Raw genomic sequence first — 12,225 nt, 5'->3', positions numbered from 1 at the left:
ACTGTCTAAAGGGGCCACAGACAGACGTTCATGATGCAGTGCATTCAGTGCAATGTCAGAGAGGTCTGCGTGAAGTATGAGGGGGACACATGGAAGGGCTACCAAATCCAACTGAGGGGCTGCGTTGCATCCCGGGAGGGAGGACAGGAAAGACCTCGAAACGTAGGTGATACTTGGAGCTGAGTCCTAAGGGGTTAAGTTGTAAAGGGTGGATGGGTGGCAAATCTGGTTGAAGGGACAGTATGAACAGAGGAATAGATAAAAGAAGAAAAAAAGAACATGGGTTTGTATGCAAACACTCATCAGGTCAGTTGTTGGAATGTCAAGAGAAAGGCCTAGATTTTTAGGATCTGCTGCTGGAGAGGTGGGGTTGGAGACCATCCGAGGGTCTTGTCTGCAATACTAAACCACTGAATCTGCTGGGAGTGGGTTGGTAATGTTTGCATTTAGAAGGGAATAGCTTTTGAAAAGATGGAAAGGAGAAAGCGTGGAGGCAGAGAGGGAGTTAAGGAGATGATTGTGAGCTCAGGGGAGAGGTGGGTCAGGGCAGTGGCTATAAGTCTAGAGGGGGAGTTCTTTGCGAAATAAAGTTTTCAGATCTTGACATTTCATTGAGAGATAGGCGAGGGACAGGGGGTGGTCAAGGATGCTGACGAGTTTCTGGCTTGGAGGGTGAGAGAGAGAATTGAAAGCAAGTATCTGAAAACAAACCTAACATAATACATTGATCTGAAAACAAACCTAACATAATGCATTGAGTTGCAAACTCCCTCAGCCCCTCCCCAGTGGGCCACAGCCCTATGGTGTGTCCTGCTCCTACAGGTGAGGTCATGGGCCACTGGTCAGAATCCAGGATCTCCCGGGAACTGTCCACTCCTTTCCCAATTCCATAGTAACCCCACTATGCCATTCTGTGACCTCAATAATAAATTCAGGGGCTTCCCTGGTGGCGCAGTGGTTGAGAGTCCGCCTGCCGATGCAGGGGACACGGAATCGTGCCCCGGTCCGGGAGGATCCCACATGCCGCGGGGCGGCTGGGCCCGTGAGCCATGGCCGCTGAGCCTGCGCGTCCGGAGCCTGTGCTCCGCAACGGGAGAGGCCACAGCAGTGAGAGGCCTGCGTACCGCAAAAAAAAATAAAAATAAAAATAATAAATTCAGCCACCCCAATATACTCTGCTTAAGAGCAGGAAAAGAAGAGGAAACATTTAAATATAATACTTTTTTTTTTTTAATGGGGAAGTGTGAATATTTCATACGGCTCCATCAGTAAGAAAGGAAAAACAGATGGGGCCTACAGTCACACGGGTGTAGGTCATGGGCTATGGCTTCCTTCTTGGCTGGAGTTCTTGGTCCAGGGGTGGACTCCCACCTTCATTCCTCAGGACTCTGAACCCTTATCAGGGCTCCAGGTAGAGCAGTGGTTTCTTCTGCTCACCTTTGTTACCTGAAATACCCAGTCTGCCTCCTGGTGGGTTTCAAGCTAAAAGACACAACCAAGCCAAAGAGCGGGAGAAGGATTATTACTTACAACAAGTAAGGAGAACACCAGGGATCTTTCCCCAAACAATCAAATTGGGAAAGTTTTAAGCTAAGGATACGTGCATATTCATGAAGGGTCCACAGGAGTCCAAGCTTGAGTTGACTGAAGTCATGAGGGTCAGAAAAGGTCCACATCATCATCCCTTAGGTTCCAGCTGATCTGGTGGTTGAGTGCTTCAGGCTAATCTTTACCAGTGAGGCAAAACTGGGAGTCTTTACAACTGATATATTATCTTTGATATAGTACAATAACTTCTCTCGCCTGATAACAGTTGTTTGCTTTTGCATTCTTTTGTTCCCTTAAAATCTTTCATTACTGAGACCTGTTCAAGGGTAAGCATTGTGGCCAGGCTTACATCACCAAATGGCTTAGGCCAAAAATGGCCTCTCTTACGTCAAGAAAGTCATGCCTGGTTCTCTTTCTCCAGGGACCCCTTACCTTATCTGCAGTAGTGTCTCAATGTCCCCCTGGCCGCTCTGACTTTTCTCTACCAGACCACGGAAATGGGTGAAGGGGGTGACATCACCTGCAGCATCGGAGCTGAGGAAACAAACCAGTGGGGCCAGGAAAGGAGAAAAAGGCCAAGAAGAGACGAGGACTCTGCCCACTGCCCCATGCCGTCTGATCAGATGCAAATTCCTCAAGACTCTATCTTCTACCCTGCTCACACACTCATCTGTCTATCCCTTTGTTCCAACAGCCTCCCACTGAGCTCCCCTCATCTGGCCCCTCTACTCCCACCCCCAACGCTTGGCTGCAGTGTTTCTCTGTGGCTCCCTTGCTTACCTCCTGTAAGACCAAGTCAAGACTTGTGGGTTGAGCACCGAGGCCCTTCCCACACCATGAGTAAGGGTCCTGCTTACCCCTGCTTACCCCTGAGGCCTCAGCTCTCCCCACTGCTCACCCCACCTGCCCCCAGGGCTCTATCAGTGGAGCTTTTCTTAATTCCTCCACCAGCTCGTGCTGGGCTTGAGACACCTTCTGTATCCAGCTAATTCATGTAGGGTCACAACTAGGCTGAAGCATCCCTTCTAGGAAAGCTTTCCCAGATTCTCTCCTTTATGACTGAATGAATAGGTCATTCAAAATTAGGTAGTTCAGAATTTAAGAAAGAAGTGTAAAACGGCATACCATGAACAGTGCCTCCCTCCTCTTCTCCTATATTCCTCCCTGGAGAAACCGACGTTAACTGTTTCTCACATGAGCTCTCAGAGATGTTTTATGCAGATACAAGTCAACACATATAAACATTCTCCCTCTTTTTACACAAGCGCTTTTTACCCTTTTTACATTTTTACACAAGCGCATTTTCCCTCTTCTTACAACAGCGCTTCATGCTGTTCTGAGCTTTGGTCTGGATTTCTTTTTTTTAACCTTCCCTAGCTGGACTTCACTTACCTTTGGTGTCTACATGTACTCCTGAGCCTATAACCTTTCATTTTAAACTCTCCTTTAGTCTTCGTTTATTAGTCAAGTTTCAAGCTCCTTGAGGGCGGGGGACAAATCTTTGATTTTTGTATTTCCAGCACCTAGAACATAGTAGGTGCTCAACAAATGGGTGTGGAATGACTGAGTGATTCCTCTTTATAGGCTTACTATGCGCCAGGCATTGTGTATTGAATATACACTATGTCATGTACAAATGAATAAACCAAAGATAATGAGTGGACAGCCCTGGGAATCTAGCATAATGGAGGGGCCAGGCTAGGCACAGACCCGGCTTCCCTGGAGGTCCTGGTGTTCTGCCCTCTGCTGGTCATTCTAGGCAAGGACAACATCCTGCAGACGCTACCTTCCCGACAATGCTGTCCCTGGGGGCCCTTCCATGAAATAAACCCATGGTAGGGGCTCCTCAGACTGCTGGCAAGGAGGAGGGAGAGGTTCTCCCCTCAGCTACTGGGGATGGAAAAGGGAGGAAAGGTGGAGGGGGGTGTCAGAGAGAGAAGTCTCAGAGAAGCTGAGCTAGGAGGGGAAGGAAGAGGGGATGGTGGTGGGTTCAGAACCATTAGTGAGTAGTTGTGAAATCACTTTAGTAGTTGTGACCAGATTTATTTTTTTTTAGTATTTATTTCTTTCTTTATTATTTATTTATATTTATTTTGGCTGTGCCAGGCCTTAGTTGCAGCACACGGGATCTTCGTCGCAGCTCATGGGATCTTTAGTTGTGGCAGGCAGCATCTTTAGTTGCGGTGCGCAAACTCTTAGTTGCGGCATGCATGCAGGATCTAGTTCCCGAACAGGGGTCAAACCTGGGCCCCGTGCATTGGGAGCGTGGAGTCTTACCCACTGGACCACCAGGAAAGTCCCGAGACCAGCTTTAAAAAAATAAAAACATAGAAAATATCAGAGTGCAATTTACATAGAATAAAGGTGACTATTGTTTCCCAAACTTTTATTTCAGTTTTGTGTATGTGTGAACTGGTTTGTGATGTAAAACGATATCTTACTGAGGATCTTCATACAAACAAACAAGCAAAACATGGTGAAAGCCACTGGAGACATGATGAGAAAGGTCCTGGGGAGTAAGTCCTCAGTGGGCGTGAGGATTCCCAGCAGAATCAAAGCTCAGAGAAAACCATAATTCAAAAAGACACATGCACCCCAATGTTCATTGCAGCACTATTTACAATAGCCAGGTCATGGAAGCAACCTAAATGCCCATCAACAGACAAATGGATAAAGAAGATATGGTACATATATACAATGGAGTATTACTCAGCCATAAAAAGGAACGAAATTGGGTCATTTGTAGAGACGTGGATGGATCTAGAGACTGTCCTACAGAGTGAAGTAAGTCAGAAAGAGAAAAACAAATATTGTATATTAACGCATATATGTGGAACCTAGAAAAATGGTACAGATGAACCGGTTTGCAGGGCAGAAATTGAGACACAGATGTAGAGAACAAACGTATGGACACCAAGGGGGGAAAGTGGCAGGGGGGTGGGGATGGTGGTGTGATGAATTGGGAGATTGGGATTGACATGTATACACTGATGTATATAAAATTGATGACTAATAAGGTCCTGCTGTATAAAAAATATATAAAATAAAATTCAGAAATTCAAAAAAAAAATCAAAGCTCAGGGCAGAAGGCAGGGCAACTTTTGTGGAACACAACCTCTATCTCAGTGCAGAAATCTTCCTACACCCCATGTGACAAAGACCTTTGAGCTCCCTGACTCCAGACTTCCAGGCACCAGAAGCTCAAAATTTCTCAAGCCTGTTCCATTGATGGACAGCTCAGACTGTTAGAAAGTTCTTCCCATTTGCCCCTCTAACTTCCACCCACGAGTCCTCGTTCTCTGCCTCTGTTGCAACCAAGACTAGGAACAACTAAGCAAATAAATTGACAACTAACAAGTGCTCTATAAGTTTTATTTTCCTTCCCATATAAGCATTTGTTTTTTTCTCAAGAATCTGACTTTCCACAGTGTTTATTATTCTGGTTATCTTTCTAGCAGTTAACATTATTGAGCCTATCATGGATGGGACACAGAGAAAAGGACTTTTTGCTTACTATTTTATTAAGTCTTAGAGCACTGCCATGCAAAAGGCACCGTTATTGTCATTTTACAGATGAGGCGCAGAATTTTTTTTCCAGCTTTAGTGAGATGTAATTGACATATAACATTGTATAAATTTTAGGTGTACAACATAATGATTTGCTATACATGTATACATTGCCAAATGATTACCACAGTAAGTTTAGTTAACACATCCATCACCTCACATAGTTACAATTTCAGAACATTTAAATTGCTTACCCAAATGCACCCACCCAGTTAGTGGCAGGATGAAATTTATCAGTGTCTTTGTGTGATCCCTAGAATTGAACCTGATCCTCTGAATGTGGTTCTGCTGGCTCAGAATAGAGGATCTTTAACCTGACTCCCTCTCTGTGGACAACTTTTGATCTCGGATTTCTCATCTGTGACCATGGCAGAAACATGTCTCTAGGCAGGTACTTTTTGACTTTTGTTTTTGTTTTCTTTTGTGTTTTTTTTTTTTTCTTTTTTTGCTGTACGCGGGCCTCTCACTGCTGTGGCCTCTCCCGTCGCGGAGCACAGGCTCCGGACGCGCAGGCTCAGCGGCCATGGCTCACGGGCCCAGCCACTCCGCGGCATGTGGGATCTTCCCGGACCGGGGCACGAACCCGTGTCCCCTGCATCGGCAGGCGGACTCTCAACCACTGCGCCACCAGGGAAGCCCCTGTTTTGTTTTTTAACTTATTGAAGTATAGTTGTTTACAATGTTGTGTTAATTTCTGCTGTATAGCAAAGCGATTCAGTTACACACACACACACACACACACACACACACACATATATACATTCTTTTTCGTATTCTTTTCCATTATGGTTTATCACAGAATATTAAATATAGTTCCCTGGGCTATACAGTAGGACCTTGTTGTTTATCACTTTTTGACTTTTTAAATTGACATTCAGAATAGTGCATACAACATAATGCGCACTTTAACAAAATTTTGTAAAGTGAACAATCAATGTAACCTCCACTCAAGGACAAGAAATACAATAGTACCAGTACCCCTGGAAGACTGTTGCTGGCCCCTTTCCAATCATGGCCCTCTCTCTTCCCCAAAGTATTCCATATCCTCACTTATATGTGAATTACTCCTTTGCTTTGCTGGATAATTTTACCATCTAAGTTTGCAGCTCTAGACAATATACAGTAGTTAGTTTTGCCTGTTTAGAAACTTTTTTTTTAAATTAATTAATTTATTTATTTTATTTTTGGCTGCTTTGGGTCTTCATTGCTAAGTGCAGGCTTTCTCTAGTTGCAGCGGGGGCGGAGGGGGGGCTACTCTTTGTTGCAGTGCGCGGGCTTCTCATTGTGGTGGCTTCTCTTGTTGCAGAGAACGGGCTGTAGGTGCGCGGGCTTCAGCAGTTGTGGCTCACGGGCTCTAGAGCGCAGGCTCAGTAGTTGTGGCTCTCTGCGGCACGTGGGATGTGGGATCTTCCTGGACCAGTGCTCAAAACTGTGACCCCTGCATTGGCAGGCAGATTCTTAACCACTGCGCCACCAGGGAAGTCCCAAGAAACTTTATACAAATGGAATAATTTATCATTTATCCTTTTGTATCTACCTTCTTCTGTTCAATACTTAAAAAAAAAAATTCACCCATTTCGTTGCATGTAGTTGTCCATTTGTTTTGTTGCTGTGTAATATTCCATCGTGTGGCCTTACTGCAAATTATTTATCCATTCTACTGTAGGTGGACATTTGAGTTCCAATTTTTGGCTATTATGTTGCCCAAAACTCTTACACATGTCTCTAAGTGCACAAAAGCACACATTTCTGTGGGTATATGTACAAGAGTGAAATTGCTAGATCATAGGGTATGATATCTTCAACTTTAGTAGATCTCAAACTGCTTTCCACCAATTTACGCTCCTTTGAGAATTCACATTATTCCATATTCTCAATAACATTCAGCATTGTCATTCTGGTGAGTGGTATCTCAATGGCATCTCATTGAGCTTTTAATTTGCATTTTCCTGATGACTGATGTGTTGCATCTTTTCACGTGTACCGGTTATTCTCGATTTCCTTTTTTTTTATGAAGTACCAGTCCAAGTCTTTTGTTATTTTCCATTAGGTTGTTTGTCTTTTTTCTTACTGAATTTTAGGAGCTTTTAATATACTCTGGATACAAGTTGTCAGTTATGCATTACAAATATCTTTTCCTATTCTATGGCTTACTTTTCATTTCCTTTTTGGGGTCTTCTGATAAGAAAAACATAGAATATCATATTAATATGGTGACATATATCAAACTTTCAGAACCTTTTGTGTCTTGCTTAAGAAGACTTTCCCTGCCCTGAGGTCATGAAGATATTCTATGTTGTCTTCCAAAGTTTTATTGCTCTTTTTTTTCTTTTTTTCACATAAAGGTCTATAATTCACATGCAATGTATTGCTGTGTTAGTGAAAACTGGGAGGAATTTGATTTCATATTTTTCCATATGGACACTCGATTGTCCCAGAATAATTTATTGAAAAAAAGGTCCTTTTCCCCACTGTTCTGTTGTGCTATATTTGTCATAAATCACTGGTCCAAGTATGTGTGCGGCTCTATCTGGGCTCTCCATTCTGTTCCATTGGTATGTTTGTCTTTCTTTTCACCAGTACCACACTGTCTTAATTCCTACAGTTAATAGTTGATAATAAGCTTTAATATCTGTTAGTGCAAGTCCTCCCACGTCTCATGTTTAGGTATTTTTGAAGCTGGGATCGCTCATACACACAAATTCATTCAAATGTTTAAGGAGTGTGTGGGGTGGAGTGGGGAGGAAGGGTGCTCAGGAGAGAGTTGGGGAGAGCAGAGCGAGGGTTCTGTTTCCACGGCATCCTCCCAAGGCGCGGGGCCGTATAACCACAGTGCCAGTCACCCTGTAGGGGGATCACAAATGCGTGAGCGGGCTCCCTCGTCACTTGTCCCCGAGAGACAGACAGCTCTCAAAACCCAGATACCAATCCAAAGAAGACAATACTCCGTGTACGTCTCTTCCCCGCTACCCCAGAGGTAGAACCTTTCCTGCAAATCACGTGCGCTTGGTCAGCACCCAAATCAGCGACCCTGGACAAATTCGCCAAAAGAGATTCGCTCAGCCCTGCGGGTGAACCCCATAGAGATTCCCATCGTCTGCTCGGGAGAAATAGCCCATCGATACGGCGAGAAACCGTCGCCAGAGATACCCTGACCTGCTGAAACGGATTGAAGAGTGGATTCCTTGACTAAGGGATTTTTTTTTCCAACTGAAAGACAACCTCGCAGTCTACTGCCCGAGTACCGGACAACCCAGACAGACACACGTCAGTATCTGGCCGACTTCCGGGCGGACGGACCCCCAAACACACGCCCTCCTCCGCAGTCGGCTATTCCCTCCCGCTCCCCTCGGCTCCCTATGGCTATTTCGTTCGCTGTTTCCAGAGCAGAAGTGTTTGGCCCTTCTGCATGTTAGCCAATGGGGAGAAGCATTCCCGGCAGCTTGCGGGGCGGGGGTGGGGGTGGCGGTGGCGGTGGCGTTTCCTAGACCAGAAGGCTGCCACTGTTCCCCGCCCGAAGCGGAATCCTCGGGATCCCTCGGGCACCTTCGGCCGTCCCCGGCAAGCTAAAGTCACGCTCCAGCTCCCACAGACACTTACTTTTCCGCCCTGAGTCTCGCGCATGCGCACCGCGACCTTCAAGCAGGCTCTGAAATGAAAGCATCTTGAGAAAGAGGGAGGGACCCTAAATCGCGGTCAGGTAGGTCACGGGGGGGCACCGGAACAGCCGGAGATGGCCACTGCCGCCAGGGGCCTCCAAAATAGGAATTGTAGAACCAAAAGGTTTTGGAGAGGTCCCACCGAGATTTGAACTCGGATCGCTGGATTCAAAGTCCAGAGTGCTAACCATTACACCATGGGACCCGCTCGCTACTTTTGGCGGCCGGGAGCCTCCTCAAGTCACATAGCGGGCGCGCCGGGCTGCCTTTCGAAAACGGCAGTGGATGCCGGGTTTACCGGCTCTGGGTCCTGGGCTCTGGTCCCCAAGCCGAACTGGCGGGCAGGAGCGGAGCAACGAGGGCTTCAGCGTCCCCGGCGTCCTATACCATCCCGGTCCCAGGGTGTCATTTCTTGCTGCCTCTCTCCCTGCTCTCCTCCAGGGGTCCTCACCGGGTTTGAGGAAGCCCGGGGGGTGGGGTGGGGGGGGGCGGCAGGCTGGCGGGGTCGGCCTTAGCGGGGCTAGGCCCGCAATGTTGGACCGGAGAAGGCCGACTCCGACCCATAGACCCCTAGCAGGAGGCTCGGCGCTCGCATCCTGGGCTTCGTATTGTTTATTTATTTACTTACACAGCGACTACCCCGGGGAGGTTATTTTTGGCCGAGCGGGGAGGGAAGCTGACTGGCACGTCGAGGGACAGCCGTTCAAGGCCCAGGTGCCCCAAGCGCGAATCGCCGCTAGGAAGTGCGCCCCACCTGATTCCTTGGCGTTACACGTAGCTAGAGCCACCGAGAAATCTGCACAGAAAGTTCCGCTTCCATCTCCCTCTCCTACTTTAAACGCTACTTGGGGGCATGGTTCCTTTTAACGTGTAGATTAGAATCAGATCAGTGAAAGAGACAATCCCTTTTGGACTTTCTCATAAGTTTTAGTGAAGGTGTAAAAGGGTAATGTTTCTTCAGGTCAATCTGGCGACAGATAAAATTTTATATGCCATTTGCTCAACAATTGCACTTTTGGAAATTTATCCTAACGGGCTACTAGGACGAGTGCCAGTTAGTCAAGGATGCTCTCAGCTGTGTGGTTTTTAATAGTAAAGAATAAAAATAAATGTCCATTGAGTGAAACTTGATTAAATAAATACTGACAATATCTATACAATAAATACTGTGCAGGAATTTAGGGGGGAATTTATTGCATTGGCATGAAAAGATGTACTGTCCTAAAGAAACAAAAACAAAAATCTACTTGCCGAATAGTGTGTATAATAAAATCCAACTTATACACAAACAGAAAAGCTGAATGAATACACATGTAATGAATATTTGCCATTTATTTGCCCTCGGCCATCTGATTGACTCCGTTTCTTGAGAGACTCGACATTGCATGGGACTGGGTGACAGCAGAGCTGTGCCCCAAGGTAGACACGCTCACTCTCCAGGCTTCTGGCAGCCAGAGTGAAAATGTGTGTCCTTAACTTGGCCAATTGGATTTAGAATCCAGAAGCAGGAACGTTTTAGAACTTAGTTGGCTGCCGGTGGTGGCTGTGCCAATCCAGAGCCTCAGGGGCGGTGATGGCAGCCGTGCCATGTCCACTGGCAGCAGAAGTGGCATCCTAACTAGACTGTCCAGGATCCTGACCTTGGCTGAGTTCCTGGTTGCCTAGTTCCCCTTCATTCTTGCCCATCTTTCTGAGTTTGCTTTCCCTCTGGTGCTGTGAACTCTATAACGTCCTCCTAATAAGTTCCTTTTCTATGTAAGGTACCCAGAGTCCGTTTCTGTTGCATATAGTCAAGAACCTGCTTAGCCCAAATCCGAAAAGATCTGTTGATGACATTTATCTCCTGGGAGTAAACTTATGAAGTCCTGTTTTTTTGTATTGCTTGAAAAAATCGTTTATAATTCTTGTATATTGTCCGAAGAAACATTAATGATTTTCCATTTTGAAGAATGAACCAAATTCCCCTTCAGCTCCTATGAGATAAGGGTGTCCCTCTCTTAAGGCTGGAGTGACTTAATATCAAATTGACTTAACATCAAATACCTTTAGCAGCTCTGGACCTCAGCTTTCCCATCTATTTCCTTCTTACAAGGGTTCTGTACTGGCTAGAGGGTATTGAAATTAAGTTTTCAAAAGCTACTGTAGAAAGCTACTAAAGGGTGATGATTGTATCCTTTGAAAGTGTATGACAGTTTCTCTGTCCGGTGTGAGGAGAAGGAATGACTGCCCTCCTATTCCCACTCTCCCTACTCCACTCCCTAGTTCTTTGCAGTTCCCTCCACTTTCTTTCTCAGCTTGAAAAAAATCTTACCAGCCCAAATGAAATCCTCCACTTGCTCATTCCTCAAGGAATGTAAAAGGATCATCTCCCTTACTGCTTTTGTCATGACTCACTGGAATTATAAGAAATTGTGTTCTGCGGCTCAGTCTCTCCCATCTTCCCTCTCTTCCCCTTGGTTGGGCTGTGAATTCCTTGGGACTTGCTTATCTTTATGTGTGGCTAGTGCCTTAACAGACACGTCCCCTGAACCCCTTTAGAGGGCACAGGAGAACTTAGGAGGAAGAAACAACATTCTAATTTTGTGTTCAGAGACCCTTTATAGCATCATATTCTATATATATATATTTAATGATAACAGAGAAAACGGAGACAATATGTAATCTCCCTGCCCCAGTGTGACTAGGTTCTTTTAATATAAATCCACTGCACGTGACATCCCAAAGATGGCATCCCATGACATCTTTGAGAACAGACTCTCCAGCTTCCACACAAGGCGGCTCCTGAAGCTGGGGGAGCCCAGGGCTCTGCTGGAGGTGGGTTTATTGTGGCTTCAGCTGTGGCATCCCAGCTGAGGGCTGAACTGGGGCAGAGTGTACCCCAGAAAGTACAATGAGGCTAAGGGTTAAGAAAAGAGGGCTGAAATCCAGGATTAGGGGCTTTAAAGATATTTTCCCAAGTTTCTTATGAGCCTGTAAATATAGAGACAATGGAGTAGGGACAATAATGCTTTGAGGAGTCAACATGGAAAGTATTCATATTCACTCTCAAGGCTGTGTTCAGACAGTTTCCTGTATCCATGCTAGGCTGCTCACAGCTGGGATAGAATGGGCCTTGCTCTGTGTCCTCGCCATTCAGGATAAGTGAGATCTGCCACAGGTCCCCACTTTGCCTTGGGAGCCCTGGTTTTGCCAGACAAGCCACCACTTTGTGCAGGGTGACAGCTGGCACCTACCCAAGCCCTCTGGTCCAGGCCCCCGCTCTGGGCCTGGCATTCCCCAGGCTCTGATGGGGAAATCTGACCGCTTAGTTGTTTTGTTTTTTTAATTGAAGTATAGTTGATTTACAATGTTGTGTTAGTTTCAGGTGTACAGCAAAGTGATCAGTTATATATAATATATACATATATATATTCTTTTTCAGATTCTTTTCCCTTATAGGTTATTACAAGAT

General features: G+C 45.8%; 1 non-coding gene across 1 annotated transcript; it reads right to left on the bottom strand.

Annotated features, from left to right (window-relative positions):
• Window positions 1–8,907: 8,907 nt before the first annotated feature.
• TRNAQ-UUG (transfer RNA glutamine (anticodon UUG)) lies at window positions 8,908–8,979 on the bottom strand. The gene has a single exon. It is a non-coding gene; the product is annotated as a tRNA-Gln (tRNA).
• Window positions 8,980–12,225: the final 3,246 nt, after the last annotated feature.

This window comes from Delphinus delphis, chromosome 19 (genome assembly GCF_949987515.2).
Source record: "Delphinus delphis chromosome 19, mDelDel1.2, whole genome shotgun sequence".
NCBI lineage: Eukaryota > Metazoa > Chordata > Mammalia > Artiodactyla > Delphinidae > Delphinus > Delphinus delphis.
Note: the sequence above shows the minus strand (reverse complement) of the source record. Positions and strands in the feature narration are given on the sequence as shown.